This window comes from Chiloscyllium punctatum, chromosome 13 (genome assembly GCF_047496795.1).
Source record: "Chiloscyllium punctatum isolate Juve2018m chromosome 13, sChiPun1.3, whole genome shotgun sequence".
In the NCBI taxonomy this organism is placed as follows: Eukaryota; Metazoa; Chordata; class Chondrichthyes; order Orectolobiformes; family Hemiscylliidae; genus Chiloscyllium; species Chiloscyllium punctatum.
The window spans coordinates 101,716,774-101,730,950 of NC_092751.1; the positions used below are offsets into that span (position 1 = coordinate 101,716,774).

Here is a 14,177-nt window from a genome sequence, read left to right on the forward strand (position 1 = left end):
TCTTTGTTGCGATCGGAGGGATGGGGCTCAAGGGCGGAGGTGTGGGAAGTGGAGGAGATGTGCTGGAGGGCATTATTGAAGCAGGTTTTGCATTTTTGGTAAGGCAAACCAGGGCAGGACTTATCCAGTTAAGGTTAAGGTCCCTGAGGAGTGCTGTCGAACAAAGGGATCTTGGGGTGCAGGTGCATAGTGGAGTCACAGGTAGGCAGGGCGGTGAAGAAGGCATTTGACATGCTTGTCTTCATTGGTCAGATAGCTGAGTAAAGGAGTTGGGACATGATGTTGAGGCTGTACAGGACTGTGTGAGGCTACGTTTAAACTCTGGTTGCTTTTCTGTCGGAAGGATGTCGTTAAATCTGAGAGAATGTGGGAAAGATATAGGAGGATCAGGGTGTAGGTTTGCCAGAGGCCTGGCATTCAAACCACAACTCCATTAACAAATACACAGATTTGGACCCCATTTTACCAACCTCTCAGAAGTAGAACCAGAAATGATATTATCCACTACAACAAAGTGAGACAGATAAACAGCAAGTGGGACACAACACCAATGCTTCACTGGAGGCTCACTGATGATGTTACCTAGCATGGTGACGAAATGTCTGTGAACAAATCTACCAGCTCAATGAGCAACCGTACAACCTGAGCTCCAAACCTTTTCCAAATCCTCGCGTACAGGGATATTGTCGGGACTAGAGGGTTTGAGCTATAGGGAGGGGCTGAATAGGCGCTGGGGCTTTTTTCCCCGGAGAGGTGACCTATAGTTTATAAAATCATGAGGGGCATGGATATAGTGAACAGACAAGGTCTTTTCCCCAGGATAGGGGAGTCCAAAACCAGAGGGCATAGGGTAAAAGACTTGAGGGGTAACTATTTCACACAGAAGGTGATGTGTGTATGAAAGGAGCTGTCAGAGGAAGTGTTGGACGAATGGTACAATTACAACATTTTAAAAGGAATAGGAAGGGTTTAGAGGGATATGAGCCAAGTACTGGCAAATGGGTCAAGGTCAGATTGAGATGCAGATGAGTTGGACGGATGGGTCTGTATGACTCTATGACCCTGAGTCCAGTGACGACTCTTCAGAACAGAACAGGTGTGAACTCAAGTCATTGAGTGTATTTAAGGTAGAGATAGATAGGTTCTTGATTGTGAGGGGATCAATGATTATGGGTAGAAGGCTGGAGAATGGGATTGCGAAACATATCAACCATGATTGAATGGCGGAACTGAATTGATGGGCTGAATGGCCTAATTTGACTCCTGTATCTTAAGGTCTTATGCTTGCCCAGCTGCCTGCGACACAGTGAAGCCTCTTCAAAACTCTCCTCTTCAGATTGTCTTGTCTACCTTATTCTCTGCACGCTACGTGCCAGCTGATCCCCACATTTCTGATCACTCATGACTACCCTGGTAGCTCTGTTCCACCAGTTGTCTGATTTTCAGTACGTGGATTCCCACTCTCTGGAATTCTGATGCCAGCCCTGTTACGTTTTCAGTTGAAAATCTCACTTACGTTGATGTCTGTTTTCTATCTCTTCAAACCCCAGGACAGGCCACAGACCTCCGCTGGGTGAAGAACTCTGAGGTGTACATACAATTAGTGAGAGATTCTGGGACTTGTGCTCCTGACGTGGACTGATCCACACTGGGACGGTGTACCAGGCTTCGCTTGCACAACTCTAACAAGCGCATATATGTCATTGGGGTTCAGAAGATTGAGGGGGGTGCTTATAGAAACCTTTAAAACTATGAAGGCAATAGATAAGATAGAAACAGAGGGGTTGTTTTCACTGCCTGGTTAAACTAGAAAAACATCGCCTTAAAATAGGAGGAGCAGATTTTGGACTGAGTTTAGGAGGAATGTCTTCACCCAAAGGGTTGTGAATCTGTGGAATTCCCCGCCCAGTGAAGCACTTGAGGCTACCTTGTTGAATGGTTTTAAGGCAAAGGTTGGTTTTTGAACCATAAAGGAATTAAGGGTTATGGCGGCGAGTTGGAGCTGACTCCACGGAAAGGCCATGATCTTATTCAATGGCGGAACAGGCTTGAAAGCCCGGATGGCCTACTCCTGCTCGTTCCACTGTTCTCTGGAAGTGTGATTGCAAATTTCTTTTTGGAATCCCTACAGTGTGGAAACAGGCCATTTGGCCCAGTAAGTTCACACAGACCCTCTGAACAGTAACCCACACAGATACAGCACCGAACATTATGGGCAATTTAGCATGGCCAATTCACCTCAGCTACACAGCTTTGGACTGTGGGAGGAAACCAGAGCACCTGGAGGAAGCCCACGCAGACACGAGGAGAATGTGCAGACTCCACACAGACAGTCGCCTGAGGCTGGAATTGAACCCAGGTCCCAGGTGCTTTGAGGCAGCAGTGCTAACCACTGAGCCACCGTGCCACCTGTATCAATGAAATGTATTCATAATAAATGTCTGGTGTTATTTCTGACACTCTGACACTTTAACTGGAAGAACTGGAAGATTCTGATATTGGGAGTGTGGTGCTGGAAAAGCACAGCAGGCCAGGCAACATCCTGAACCGAATTCCTGATGATGCTGCCTGACCTGCTGTGCTTTTCTAGCAACACACTCTTGACGCCGATCTCCAGCGTCTGCAGTCCTCACTTTCTCCGAGATTTTGGGATTGACCCTGCGTTTGTGTCAGTTGTACGGATATTCAAAGTGCAGTGCCAGCACGTACTCACGCATGCTCTAGTTATGATTTAAGAACATCTAATACTACCTGGGGAAAGATTGGGACACATAGATAAGGGCGCCTACTCTGTTTTCATGCCCTCCTCTACATTTGATCATTGTTGCGTTGGCCCTAGTGGATAATGCTTGTTTATTTTTCTTTTAATCAGTAACCCAGGCGATTTGGTGGTGGTAAATTTAAAATTGAGAGAGGTGTAGTAGCATCTCTGAGCAGGCGAGGAACAAAGAGCAGATAGGGCTCTTGTCATGTGACAGTGGACATGTCCCTTCCTCTGGGTCAGAAAATCTGGACTCAAGTGGGGGGGGGCAGATGGTGGCTCAGCATTTAGGGTTTGATTCCACCCTCGGGCGGTTGTCTGTGTTAAGTTTACACATTCTCCCCGTGTCTGTTTGGGTTTCCTCCGGGTGCTCCATTTTCCTCCCACAATCCAAAGATGTACTGGTTATGTGGATTGGCCATGGGAAATTGCCCATAGTCTCTAGGGATGTGCAGGCTAAGTGGATTAGCCATTGGAAATGCAGAGTTAGGAGGCTGTGTCTGGGTGGGATGCTCTTCGGGGAGTCATTGCAAACTCGATGGGTTGAATGGCCTCTTTGTAGAGGTTCTATGATTCTAGGTTCTTCCCGCTATGGAGGTGTGTCATAAAATGTCCAAAAGGATCAATTAAAGATAAGAGCCAGTTTCCACCTGGATGGTGTTGGGCTGTGGAAGGGAAACATCACTCCATGTTGAACAGAGAGCAGCTCCTGCTTCCTCTCATCCCGCATGGACATTTACCAGAAACTGTGGTGGGTGTATTGTATGAACCTCCTCCTCTCATGTTCAAGGAACGAGGGGAGTGTGTCCAGAGCTTGTAAACGTCCAACCGACTGAGATACCAGATAGGTAACAAAAGTGGCTGTCTGACTTCAGGAGAACGAGAGGTGAGAGGAAGCAGAAGGACATGGCCTTTTGAAACAGTGATACTTGCCTCTGATTTAACATGTTTATAGCTCCCTTTCATACAGTGTCCACCCTGGGTGCTCTCTGCTTGCAGCACATTTCAGGATAACGTCATCATCTTCAACATGAGGCCCTCTCTCCATGTTTCTCTCCCCTCGAACCTACAGGAGTAACTTTTTAACTTTTGGTGGAAGAGATACCAGAATGGCGATAACGCACCCTGCCCAATCTCGTTCCCATTTGTCTCAAATTTAACTTGTGCCCAGGTCCTCATTGAATTCTTCACTATTAAGATAGAAAATGGGAGAGAGAGAGAGAGTCAGTGGGTTACAGGGTTAACACTGGCTACAGCTAATACAGGGGTGCTCCAAGTCATGAGGGGTTCTGATAGTTACTGTATTTCCAGAGACCAGAGGACCCAGACTGAGAAAAGAGGCGGAGATGACATTGGAAAAACACGCAAAAGGTTATAATCCAGACCTGCTGCTTGAAGGATGGTATACGTGTATTCAGTGGTAATCTTTGAAAGGAAAAATACTCAGAGACAAGGTTTTTTGTTTGTTGTTCATTCATGGAATGTGTGTGTTGCTGGGTGGGCCAGCAGTTATTACACATCCCTAATTGCACTTGAACTGAGTGGTTTATTTAGCCATTTTGGAGGAAAGAGTCAATCACATTGCTGTGGGTCTGGAGTTACATGTAGACCAAGCCATGTAAAGATGGCAGATTTCCACAAGACATAGGAACAGAATTAGGCCATTCAGCCCATTGAGTGAGTCTTTTCCACTATTCAGTCATGGCTGATATGTTTCTCAACTCTATTCTCCTACCTTCTCCATGTATCCCTTTATCCCTTGCCAATCAAGAACCTATCTCTCTCTGTCTTAAATACACTCAATACCCCACAGCCACCTGGGCAACGAGTTCACCTATTCATCATCCCTTGGCTGAAGCGATTCCTCCTCATGTCAGTTCTAAAGGATCAGGCCTTCATTCTGAGGCTGTGCCCTCGGGTCCTAGTCCCTTCTACTCACAGAAACATCTACTCTATCCAGATCTCTCAGTATTCGGTAAGTTTCAATCAGACTCAACCCCCCTGCCCCCCGCAAAAACAAATCCTTCTAAACTATATCGAGAACACACCCAGATTTCTCAATCATTCATTCCTAGGATCAGCACGCCCTTCTTTCAATACTCTGTCCCTTAAAGATGTTAATAAACCAGATGAGTATTCATGTCAAGTTACATGGTTGCTATTATGCTAACTTTTAATTCTGTTTTTTATTGAATTCAAATTTCTGTCATGTGGGATTCAAACCCGTGTCCTCTGAATGTTCATCTGGGATTTTATGGTTACTAATTTGGATTATTAATATTGCAAGACAATATTAATGGTAAGGAGAATGAATGGGACTAACTGGATTGCTTTTTCTAGGGAATTAGCGCGTCTGGGATAGCTTATCTATGGTTGTGAACATCACAGAAAGAGGCCATTTGGCCCATCACGCCTGTACTGGCACTCTGGAGGAGCTATCAATTTCAACCCCTTCCTGCTGCACTTTCTTTAAAGCACTGTTATGTTTTGTTCCGTTTTTCAAATCTATATCGAATTTCCTTTGTGCAAGTTATTATTGGATCTGCTTTCACTGCCCTTTCAGATGATAATCTGCTGCATAGAAAATTTCATTCCCCCCCCCCCCACCCCTCTTTGATTTATTTGTAAATTATTATAAAAACCGTCTCCACTGGTTACTAGCTCTTCTTTCAACAGCAACACTTTCTCCCGGTCTGTTCTATGACTTGCCCTTCGTTGATACTTGAGTAATTGCTCATTCCTGTTTTATTAATGCATCCAGAGTGAAAGAATGCAGAGGGCTTTGTGATTCCTGCTGGACTAGGAGCTTTCACTAGGGAAATGGAGAGATTACAAGGTAAGTGCTGCAGCAGAACTGGGTTAATGCCACATTGCTATTAGTACGACATCCATAAATAACCTGCACGTTGCAGTCTGGCCAAGTGTGTTCTCGAGTGGGCGTCTGCTTGTGTTTCTCTCATTGAAGATTGAAATCCCACCCCCATTCTTCTCATCCATCTCTTGTCTGTCTGCCAGAGCAGACTCTAAGCTGCCCAGCTGGTTATTGTTGTGCGTGGAAGGGAGGAGAAGGAACAAACTCTTTTTTACATTCTCTTGAAAAATTTAGATCATTTTTAAAGAATGAGACCCTTTGATTTGTCACAACAACAGCTCGTGTTTTCACTGACTGGCCGAATTGAGAATCCGAGATCTCTCTTGTTCCACTCTCTCGATCTCTCACGTGATGAGAGACTAAACTGGTGAGATCTTTGGTTTCCACCGGTGAGAATGCCTCATAATTTACCATAACTGACCTCCAGTCATTCTCAAAGGACCTGTCTGACATAAATCTCCGACAGCAGTTAAACAGAACTAAGAATACACAGTGCTCTTTCCGCATCCCTGAAGTAGATGTTTCTAGTTTGGCGATCCGAGTGCAAATTGTGCCTGAAATAATGACTTTTGAGGGGTGTTTTGTACTCTTTATCCCCCTCCCTATCAATCCAAAACCATTGGCATGCTAATGAGCACAAAACAGACAGGTCCTTCATTAGTAAGGGGATGAAGGATTGCAGGGAGAAGGCAGGAGAATGGGGTGGAGAAACATATTCACCATTAAATGGCGGAACAGACCCGATAGGCTGAATGGCCTAATTCTGCTGCTGTGTCGTAAATCTGCCCTGAATCAATACAATTGGGTTTTATTTTTCTTTATTCATTCATGGGATGAGGGTGTCGCTGGCTAGGTAGCATTTATTACCCATCCCTAATTGCCCAGAGGGCAGTTAAGAGTCAACCACATTGCTTTTCAAAAACATAGTGGGGAAAAAAATTACTTTGATTATATCTTGACGCATCAAAGAGTGAGAACCTGGTAGAGTTTAATGGATAAAGCTGATTATGGGTTTATCCCGAAATTAGGCATTTTTAATCGTAGTATCAATCCATCAGCTGCAAGTAACCCCATTTTAAACTACTGGAAACTACTTTCGAAAAACATTTTAAGAATTCTTTCACAGGATGTGAATGTTGTGGACTCGGCTAGATTCTTTTTCCCAGCCAATGAGATGGTGTAGGTAAGCTGCATTGAACAGCAACATCTAGAGTCGTGTGGGTACATCTATCAGGGAGGGAGTTCCAGCACTTTCACTCACTGACACTCAAGGAACTACACTGCATAATTTCCCCTTAGACTGGGGGTGCACGTTTTCACTTTCTCAATAAATTTAAAACCAATCACGTTCAAAAGTTTTTAATTAAAGCCTTGCTCACAAGGAAGTGATTTTAATAGGCTCCTTAAAACTCAAAAACAGGCGTTTGCTCAAATTCAAGCTCATTTGACCTCTCTCCAGGTTTTAGTATTTCCTTTGAAGCTGATATCTGTTGAGATACGCTTTCACGTGGGCCACAACTATTACACAAAAGATAAACTCTTTGAATTCAACTGAAGTGAAACTTAAGTTGAAGAGGAATGTTAGTTGTTAGCCTAGAGTGTACCTTATTCAAGACGCTTTTTTAGCAACAGGTCATCTTGTAACCAAGGGGAACCCATCACTTTAAATGCTTAGTGTGTGTGAGAAATAGTTGCCACATGTACCCAACCGTTGCTCAAAATGCCGAAGAAATTGGCTGCACACCTTGGCTTCATTACCACATAACTGTCGGTGCATAAAACTTACTGTTGGAAGTGAAAATACTCCCTCTCAGGTGGGCTCCATTAGAGTAGTTTAGACACTCCGTCAGCATTGTCTGTTAATAGTATTGTGCATCTGTGTGTGTGTGTGTCTCTCTCGGTCCATGTGCATTTAACTTGCTCAGCATTCAGTTGGCTACACTTCAGTCCATGAGATTACAATGGTTATCTCCAGTTGTTTTACAGCATGTTCGACTGAGACTGCCAAATTGAACCATGGTGCATTTTGTAAAAGTCAGACCATACAGAAATTATGGAAAGGCCCAAAAATCGTCTTGAGCACAACAAATAGCCTGATGCCCCAGTGCAGAAACCTGGGAGGGCTTGCAGGATATCTATCTTTTGTAACGTGGAAGCAGGCCATTCAGACTATCGAATCCACATCGACTCTGCAAAGAACATCCCACCCAGACCTGCTGCGCCCGCTACACTATCCTCGTAACCCTGTATTTCCCATGGCTAATCCACCTAGTCTGCACTCCCTGGACACTATGGGCAATTTAGCATGGCCAATCCACCTAACCTGCACATCTTTGAATTCAGTACAGCAATTCTAATATTGTATAAATAATTATGAATACCATCAACAGACATCTTCAGACTGCTTTTTTGTAGTAGGACAGCTTAATCGTCTTGGAATAGTCTCACCTGCTATGCCAGACGAAGATTTTACGAAGATGTGATCAGGATGCATTTTGAAGTATGGGCGCCATACGTTTAAGTTAATTTGTCTTGGAGACCTGCAGTTCTGGTTGAATAGATTGTGTCTGGATTCAGAAGGGTTCAGAAGAGATTTCTAAGGATGACGCCAGGATTGTAGGGTTTGAGCTATAGGGAGATGCTAAATAGGCTCAGCTTATTTTCTCTGGGGCATCAGAGGCTGAGGGATGACCTTATAGAGGTTTATAAAATCATGAGGGGCATGGATAGGGTGAATAGACAAGTTTTTTTTCCCCAGGATAGGGTAGTCCAGAACTCAAGGACATAGTTTTAAGATGAGAAGGGAAAGATTTAAAAGGGACCTGAGCAGTACCTTTTTCACACAGAGGGTGGTGCGTGTATGGAATGAGCTGCTGGAGGAAGTGGTGGAGGCTGGTACAATTACAATATTTAAAAGGCATCTGGATGGGTATATGAAGGAAGGGTTTAGAGGGATATGGGCCAAGTGCTGGCAAATAGGACTTGATTTATTTAGGATATCTGGTCAGCATGGATGAGTTGGACTGAAGGGTCTGTTTCGGTGCTGTACATCTCTGTGACTCTATGACTTTACAAGGAGAGATTATCTCGACTAGGTTGCGTTCCCTGGAATTTAACAGATTATCAGGATTATTTGATTAAAACCTTAAAAGATTAAAAGGAATAAATAAGGCAAATGGAGGGAAATTTTTGTGACTGTTGGGACAGTCAGAGGCAGGGAAGGGTGGGATAGGTGCATGGGGAGCTCACAGGTTGGTGGAATCAACAGGTTAGAGCTAGATGTTTCATGTGAAAAATCAGGAAAGACCTTTACACAGAGTGGCAGAAGTTTGGAATGCTGTTGCGGAAATGGCAATTAATGTGAGAATAATTGATCATGGGAAATCTGAGATCGATGAATATTTGTTACCTAATAATATTAAGGCCAAGGTTGGGAGATGGAGTGTGGTGTTAGACCAGCCATGACCTTTTGAAAGATGGAATAGGCTCAGGGAGCTAAATTACCTCTTCCTATTCCCATGTTGGAGTGGCATTAACCCTTTGGCTGCCATTGTAGAGAAGGTATCTCTTTCTTCAGTTTTCTCTGTCAGACTACTGCTGAGGGTTCCCAACTGCTTCACTCAAGATCCTTCTGTAAGCTCGGACAATGAGCATTGACAACTAGTTAACCTTCAGCTACTCCAGCCATCACTGGATGTCCAAGCGTGTAACACGTGGGCATACAAACCTACCCACACAACGTTTCTTTATTCATTCACGGGATGAATACATTTTTTGCCATCCCGAATTGTCCAGAGGGCAGTTAAGAGTCAACATTGCTGTGGGTCTGGAGTCATATGTAAGCCAGAGTGGGTAAGGAGTGTGCTGGCAATCCTGTCCCAGCAGCGCTCAGACTGGCTTGGCATCTCCACAAAATGTGCTATTTAGAGTCATAGAATTGTACAGCACAGAAACAGACCTTTGAGTCCAATTCATCCATGCCAACCAGATATCCCAACCTAATCTAGTTGCATTTGCCAGCACTTGGCCCATATCCCTCTAAACCCTTCCTATTCATATATCCATCCCAGATGCCTTTTAAATGTTGTAATTGTACCAGCCTCCACTACTTCCTCTGGCAGCTCATTCCATACATCTACTACCCTCTGCGTGAAAAAGATGCCCTTACGTCTCTTTTAAATCTTTCCCCTCTCAACCTAAACCTATGCCCTCTAGTTCTAGACTCGCTCACCCCAGGGAAAAGACTTTGTCTATTTATCCTGTCCATGCCCCTCATGATTTTATAAACCTCTATAAGGTCACCCCTCAGCCACCGACGCTGCAGGGAAAACGGCTCCAGCCTGTTCAGCCTCTCCCTATAGCTCAAATCCTCCAACCCTGGCAACATCATTGTAAATCGTTGCTTCTCCTTTTGCGCTTTTAAAAATTCATTCACAGGATGTAGGTGTCACTCATTAGACCAACGTTTATTGCCCATCCCTAATTGCCCAGAGGGCAGTTAAAAGTTAACCACAATGTTGTGGGCGTGGAATCATAGGTAAAGGTAACAGTTTCCTTCCCTAAAGGACATTAGTGAACTATAAGGGGTTTTTCTAACAGTTAGCATGGTTATCATGGGACTCCTCATTCTAGATATTTATTGAGTTCAAATTCCACCATCTATCATGGAGGGATTTGAACCCAGGTCCCCAGGACATTATCTGGGTCTCTGGAATAATAGTCCCAATTTCCCATGGCAGACCCACAAAGTAATGATCTCCATTGAACTCCCTGTATTGTTGCCTTTGTTGCTGAATTCAACACTTTGGTAGTTCACCTACCCACTGTTGCAAGTCTAGCCTTCTAGTTAGCACAGGATGTATGGGAGTATTGAGAGCAAGGAATGCTCGGTAATTGTAGTTAATGGCTCTCTCCTTTTCAGATCTTGATTTTTGTGCTGGGTTGGTCAATATTCTGAAGCCTCTATTCTCTGCACACTATCTGTCAGACTTCATTCCTCTCACTGTTAATCCTAGTCAACATCCTCTCACGTGACTTGATGATACTAATCAGGATTAAATCAACATCAATCACAGTTCATTCTCATGGATGCAATGTAAACAGTTCTGAGGGGGGGGGGGGGGGAGCAGTGGTCTCAGCTGTTCTTCCTATAATCCTGGGACTGTTTGAGCTGTGTCACAGCAGTTTACAAGCTGTTTGCCTGAGAGACATCCTGTTGCTATTTTGCGATTCACTTTAAACGAGCTGATTCAGATTGCATGATGATGTGCTGACATGGGGTCTGGAGATTTGCTCAGATGCTGTTTTAAAATCCAGTTTTGTTCCAGTTGAATGCCAACAGCTAGCTGTCCGGTTTTACCCTGGTCCATTTTGAGTTTGTGCTTGTTTGATCATTTTAGCCCTACTGTACCTATACCCAATATACAAGGTAGTCGAACAAAAACTATTTGTAGAGGCGAAGGTTTGGGATTGGTCTTCTGGGATCGTCTACCACTGCAAAATGACACTAGAAAGAAAGGTTTGTGTTTAGATGGGAAGTGATGGCTGAGTAGTATTATTGCTGGACTGTTAACCTAGTGACCCAGGTAATGGTCTGGAGATGTGGGTTCAAGTCCTGCTGTGGCAGACCGTGAAGTTTGAAGTCAGTAAAAAATCTAGAATTGAGAATCAAATGATGACCATGAAATCATTGTCAATTTTCAGGAAAAACCCATCTGGTTCACTTATGCCCCATTAGGGAAGGAAACTGCCAGCCTTACCTGGTCTGCATGACATGTGACTCCAGACCCACAGCAACTCTTAACTGCCCTCTGGGCAATTAGGGACAGGCAATAAATGCTGCCTAGCCAGTGACACCCTCATTCTGTGAATTAATTTTAAAAATAAATTATTTAGCAACTTTCACAGCCTCAAGATGTTCCAAAGTTCTTTAGAACCAGTGAAACACCTTTTGATTTGGAGCTTCTGCTACACTGGTATAGCAGCCAATTTATTCACAGCAAGGTCCCACAAATGGAAAAGACAGATTCGGGTCAGGAAAGACGAAGCTGAAATGCGATTGATCCAATCAACTAAAACCCAGAATTATTGCACTTCAGCCAATGACGATGGCCAGACAGTCACTGGAGCAGCACAGGCTGGAGTAGGACTGTGGAGCCCTGTAGAATCTTTGGTTATAGCAGACTCCTTGGGAACTGCCCGGGAAATTGAATTGTCTGATGAACAATTCCCATGTGGCTGAAACATTTCAAAAAAGTTCACTAAAGCTGGAGAATTCAAAGGATTCCGACTTACTTAGTAGTTACCCAGGAAAAGTTAGAGGATTAAAACCTACTCTAACTCCTGCATAACTATTGACCCATCAAACCTGGATCCCTGACTCCAAGTCCTGGGGCATACCCTAGTTGAACCTTCTGCCCTGACCTGACCCTGTCTTACTCTGTCAGCCTGACTCTGTCTTCCCCTTCGCCCACTGAGATTCAACACCCACGTCCCTCCTGACCACCCCCAGACCTGACAACTGCCTAACCCCTGACTTACCTTAAGCTCTCGTTCACAAACCTGTCACCACTAGCCACTTGCCATGCTACCCCATCTCTCACCCAAATGGGCGTGGTTTCTGTGAAGTTTTCCTCTGTGGTTGGATTTGTGGGTTTTTCTGGAGGGAGGTCCTTGTCCAGCGATCTCCAGCAGGGAATATTGAAAGGTAATTGAGTAAATTTTATTCCAGTCAGGGTTGGAAAGATTGTTTGACCCTGACTGGCCCAGATATTTCAATGTGTTTTCAAACACTGAATGCTTTGGTACTGACCTAGTGAACCATACCACGTGCATTCTTCTGTCACAAATAATTATTCGCCAAGGAATTTTTGAAAGTCTTTTTTTTTATATTGCATGTATTTTGGGAACATTTTGAAGTATTGAGACTTTTGCTCCACTGTGTTTTAGAGCACAGCTAATTTTATTTACATAGTGTGTTGGAGCTGAACTGGGTTTAATATATCTCGGGCTGCTTTAGAAAAATTGCAAATGCGGACTTAGATTTCAATTATCTTTAATAAATTTGGAAACCTGTTCAATTAGTTATAAATGCAGTTCAGAGGCATGTCACCTTGTGAATTTTCACCACCTTTGTACAAACATACGAATCTTTGAGTATCGGAGTCCTGTTGCGGTTGGACTGAACGTTGGTGAAATCTGTTCTGGAGTGCTGTTATAGGAAGGGTATTATTACAATGGAGAAGGTTCAGAAAAGATTTACCAGGATGTTGCTGGGAATGGAGGGTTTCAGAGACAAAAATGGAATGAGGGTGTCACTGGCTAGGCAGCATTTATTGCCTGTCCCTAATTGCCCAGAGGGCAGTTAAGAGTCAACCACGTTGCTGTGGGTCTGGAGTCACATGTCATGCAGACCAGGTAAGGCTGGCAGTTTCCTTCCCTAATGGGGCATAAGTCAATGGGACTTTTTCTCACTGGAGCATAGGAGGTTGAGGAGTGACTTTATTGAGGACTGTAAAATTATGAGGGGCATGGATGGGGTAAAATGACGAGAGTATTTTTCCCTAGGGTCTGGGAATTCAAAACTAGGGGGCATTTTTTAAAAGTGACAGGAGAAAAATTTAAAAAGGAAGAGGAGCAACTTTTTTACACAGAGGGTGTGGAATGAACTGCCAGAGGAAGTGGTGAATGCAGGTACATTTACAACATTTTAAAAAGATGTTTGGATAAGTTCATGAATAGGAAAGGTTTGGAAGGATGTGGGGAAAGTGCAGGCAGGTGAGATTAGTTTAGTTTGGGATTGTGGTTGGCATGGACTGGTTGGACTGAAGGGTTTGTTTCCGTGCTGTATGACTCCATAAATTAGGAGTGAGAATAGCCCATTCAGCCCTTCTAAACTACTTCACCATTCAATAAAATCATGGCTGATCTGTGAATCCATATTCCCATTTACCACTGATAAGGTTAGTTTGTTGTCAGGCAACAAAATCAATGTACCTCCCCTTCAAACTGTTCAAATACTCTATCTCCTCTGCCTTCTGAGGCAGAGAATTCCAAATTCACACAATACACCAAGAGGAAAAAGAATTCTCCTCATCCCTGTTAGCTACCCCTGATTTTAAAATAGTCTCTCCTGGTTCTGGACTGAGCCACAAGAGAAAGAGAATCCTTTCCACATTTACCTTGTCCAGATCATTCAGGGTGTTACATAAACTTTAACAAACCAATCCTCGCTCTTGAAAACTCCAGCCTGTCCAACATTTCCTCATTCTCTTCATTATCTTTTCTTTTCTTCCTTTAAACATGAACATCAAAGCTGCTCATTGGTGAAATGTGGTCTTACCAATGCCTTATATAACCTATATAGGTTGTGAGTGCAGACATACTTCAAGCTAGTAAACAGTCAATGGGAGTTAACAGTCAATGGGAGTTAACAGTCAATGGGATCCCTACAATGTGGAAACGGGCCCTTTGGTCCAACAAGTCCACATTGACCCCCCGAAGAGCATCCTCCCAGACCTGTCTGGGTAACCCTGCATTTCCCAT

The 14,177-nt window shown here is 43.9% G+C and overlaps 1 protein-coding gene across 11 annotated transcripts in view; it reads left to right on the forward strand.

Moving 5' to 3' along the window:
- LOC140484719 (PH and SEC7 domain-containing protein 1-like) overlaps window positions 1–14,177 on the forward strand; it is a 208,566-nt gene that overhangs the window by 48,910 nt on the left and 145,479 nt on the right. For 8 of the 11 annotated variants that reach the window (XM_072583468.1, XM_072583466.1, XM_072583470.1 and 5 more), the window contains one exon: window positions 5,523–5,597. The exons of the other annotated variants lie outside the window; for them this stretch is intronic. The gene's annotated coding sequence lies outside the window, so the exon portion shown is untranslated. The remainder of the gene's footprint in view (window positions 1–5,522; window positions 5,598–14,177) is intronic. 11 annotated transcript variants of the gene reach the window in all.